The 4,232-nt window shown below is 36.1% G+C and overlaps 1 non-coding gene across 1 annotated transcript; it reads right to left on the bottom strand.

The window, feature by feature from the left end:
* Positions 1–2,862: 2,862 nt before the first annotated feature.
* Trnaf-gaa (transfer RNA phenylalanine (anticodon GAA)) lies at positions 2,863–2,935 on the bottom strand. Its single transcript has one exon. It is a non-coding gene; the product is annotated as a tRNA-Phe (tRNA).
* Positions 2,936–4,232: the final 1,297 nt, after the last annotated feature.

Here is a 4,232-nt window from a genome sequence, read left to right as displayed (position 1 = left end):
ATAAACATTTGATAAACATTTGATAAACATTTGATAAACATTTGATAAACATTTGATAAACATTTGATAAACAGTTGATAAATATTTGATAAACATTTGATAAACATTTGATGAACATTTGATGAACATTTGATAAACATTTGATAAACATTTGATAAACATTTGATAAACATTTGATAAACATTTGATAAACATTTGATAAACATTCGATAAACATTCGATAAACATTTGATACATATGTATGATCAGCCGAACGACTCTCTCTGTTGAATCTAGACCAAATGTCAGTCAATATTTAGGTGCCCCTTAGCTGACCAGCAATCCTAATATATAAATCCCCACGTTCGCACATCTCTCTCTCTCTCTCTTTCTCTGTCCGCAAAAAATTTTCGCCGGACATCACGTCAGAATCGGCAGCGGTATATGGAGAACTTTTTACGGACTTTTGTTGAAAATAATATGTTAGATGTTTTAAATGTATAACCACAATTTTACTTAAAGAAGAAAAATAAAAATTAAAGGCGTATTCGAATGTAGAGAAACAGTATTATTTATGCAACCGGAAAAGCATTAATACATGTGAAAAAGAACGCATAAAACTGTGACGTCGCTATTGCTTATACATTAACTAATGACGTCATCTGCTGTGTTTTGAATAAAAAGAAATGAACTATTTCATTCAAATTTGATTTAGATCTACGTACACTATGAAATGTATACAATACAATTTTTCCGGACTAAACTCATAAAATTTATTTTATGTATTTGGATTCTAGATCTAGACTAGATTCTAAATCTAAATCTAAATCTACGCAATAACTAGACTAGATCTAGACGTAGACGCTAAGATCTAGATTTAGACTCTAACTTCTCTAAAATCAATTCCAAAAATAAATTTCTATATTAGGACTAAACTATTTCAAGACTTATTTATTTTATACAAAATCTTTGTTTGGAACTGGCTAATTTGAGATAAAAAAATTAATTTGAAAGAATAGGCATATTCGCGTAAGTTAAGATTTTAAAATACGTGTTTCATTCTCCGAATATTATAAGGTGCCTAAATAGCGGAGATGTTAGTGTACATTAAACCACGCAGGTGGTGCGGGTTCGAGACACACCAAGTCAACTTGGTTAATGTATTTTTTTTAATTATGCTCGGGCTAAACTTAAAAAAAAAATTCTTTTAGGAATCTAGATCTAGATCTAGATTGTCGGGTGTCCGATAGGGCACTTCCCGGCGCCGCAGGCGCTTCAAATTTGGCAGGATCTTGCCTTGGGGCGACAGAACACGGGGGCCGGTTGGCCGAAAAGTCTACGATGAGGGGGTCAAAACTGACCTCGACTGACCGGTACCTTATATGAGCTATAAATTAAAAAAAAATGTCCACGGAGGAACCTCTTCATAACTCTTGAGGTCGTAGACCGACCCTCGGGCGAATTAATTAAGCATTCAAATTCTCAATGTTTTCGAAAGCCTAAGCGAAGCTGGGCAGCATGCCTAGTAGAATATATAGCTGCCCCCAGCCATAAAATATCTAGCTGCCCCCAGCCATAAAATATCTAGCTGCCTCTAGCTGACAAGGTATAAATAACTAGGTCCATATGTTAAGGTGGGAGAGGGAGGGGATCATGCTTGATTTTTTTTTTATTCGTTCTGTCTTTACATTCGTCACGATTCACAAACAAAACTTTTACTCGTCGCCTTAACTCGCAATAATAATAATAATAATAATAATAATAATAATAATAATAATAATAATAATAATAATAATAATAATAATAATAATAATAATAATAATAATAATAATAATAATTAATAATAATAATAATAATAATAATAATAATAATAATAATAATAATAATAATAGTAAAAATAATAATAATTATAATAAAAATAATAAAAATAATAAAAATAATAAAAATAATAAAAATAATAATAATAATAATAATAATAATAATAATAATAATAATAATAATAATAATAATAATAATAATAATAATAATAATAATAATAATAATAATAATAATAATAGTAATAATAATAATAATAAATAAAACACGAACAGTTTGCTTTTGAAATCAGTTGCAGTATTTGTATTGAAGACGCAACGGGTATATTCTGAAATAAAAATGAGTTATAATTTGAATAAAATATCGCTTTGTGTAACCTAATGTAGACAAGATATAGGCTAATCTCAGGAGTTTCTTGTGTGAGGAATGTTTCTCAGCTAAAAGTGCACAGTACAACAACCAACAAATTTGTTTTTTATGCCACAAAGACGTCAACAGAGCTCGAGGTATTTTTAACCCATATTTGACAAAGGGAGAGAACCACATTACATTTGCATGTTCCGGCTGTGTGGTACTGACAACAGTGGTTTGTGTGGCCAGATTATTTTGGATAGTTCAGCTCCAATTAAGCTCCACGACTGCCCCAGACAGATGGAGTTAAGAAATGGCCGCCACAGGAAGTTCAAGCTCCTGATCCATTAATATAATTACTTGCACATTGTTTTGCCTGAAGGTCATACACAAATCCATTCGATATTTTTATATATTTATGACCAGTGTGTATTCCCTTGTGTGACACACAGAAAAGCCATGTCAAATTTACCTGTCATCGTTGACTAGGTGTCAGATTTTGTTGATGACAACTGCTACAAAACTGAAGTGCGAACAGGAATTCTCCGGTGAAAACACGAGTTGACCTCGTTTCTAGACAATACTATAGCGAGGTTAAATATAAAAAACACACCCTTTACACTTGCGAAATACCGAGTCGTTCCTATTCTCTTGTAAAAGGCACGAATTTTTATTATTATATGTATCAAAAAGTTTTGTCAGTTAAAAAAAAACGACTGCCGAAACCCGGGATCGAACCAGGGACCTTTAGATCTTCAGTCTAACGCTCTCCCAACTGAGCTATTTCGGCTGATAAGTGTACTGAAATTAATCAAAAGAACCCAGCGCAGGTCAAGACGTGACCTACTTCCGTGGACATGGTGGAGCCAATCAGAGCCAACCTTGTATGGGCGGGTAATGAATCCGACGTTAACACGTTGACCTCTGCTGTGTGGTGTATCTAGCTGTGATACATCACGTGATATGTTGACGTGTAAGAACCCTTAACACATCAGTGCAACCATGTCAGTAAATGCTTGTTAAACGTCAACAAGCGACATGATTGTCTTCGATATGGTGATAGTGTTTTACTGTCTACAGCTGACTTTCTGCCAGTTTTTCTCCGGGGAAGGAAGGGGGGCACTTAAAATTTTCGAGGGAGGGGCGGACTAAAATTTCCGAGGTGGGGGGGGGGGGCGGAAACTGGTAAAAAAAATATATTTTCTATTTAATGTCCATTTCGATCGTTGGGGGAGGGGGCGGTAGATGTTCTTCTAAGGCAGTGTTTCTTCCAGACTTTTTTCTCCGGGTGGGGGGGGGGGCACTGGAAATATTCGGAGGGGGGGTGCGGTAGACTTTCTTCGGAGGGGGGGGGGGGGTGGCGGACACTGTTAAAAGTATATATTTTCTATATATAAATATATAAATTCCATTTCGTTCCGGGGGGGGGGGGGGTAGATTTTCTTCGGGGGGGGGGGGGGGGGGGGCTTAGCCCCTTCCCCCCCTCGAACGGATGCCTGGAAGAAACTCTGTTCTTAGGGACTCCGCCCCCACCCACCCCCGAAGAGATGCCTGGAAGAATCTCTGCTTTCTGATGGCGTACTGCTACTTTTTTAATTACTTTCTGCTTACTTTCTGCTTACTTTCTGCTTACTTTCTGCTTACTTTCTGCTTAATTTCTGCTTACTTTCTGCTTAATTTCTGCTTAATTTCTGCTTACTTTCACACTTAGTTAATGAGTCGGTGAATGCCTTTTGTACACTCGACTTCAGTTTTTCTTTTAGATGTGGATGTGTCCAAAATATGTTTTATTACTTTTATCTAGATGGGCGGGCAGGGGTGGGGGGGGGGGGGTGACTTGCAGCGTCAGCTGGCGATAACACGGTGTAACGTAGACAACAGGCTGTGGTGACGTGTCGTGGATACTCACAAGCACTCACGCATGCATACACACTTACAAACATATAGGTATTCATAAATACATACGTTTAAAAACAAACACAACCTGTATACGCAAATGAACAGACACCCATAATTCAACACATTCATACACACATTAACAAAAAAATCTCAATTACAGAACACTTCATTTTTACAAAATCCACACA

The sequence above is a fragment of the Physella acuta genome, unplaced genomic scaffold (assembly GCF_028476545.2).
Source record: "Physella acuta isolate Inbredline_101_S28 unplaced genomic scaffold, ASM2847654v3 ptg001206l, whole genome shotgun sequence".
Classification (NCBI taxonomy): domain Eukaryota; kingdom Metazoa; phylum Mollusca; class Gastropoda; family Physidae; genus Physella; species Physella acuta.
Note: the sequence above shows the minus strand (reverse complement) of the source record. Positions and strands in the feature narration are given on the sequence as shown.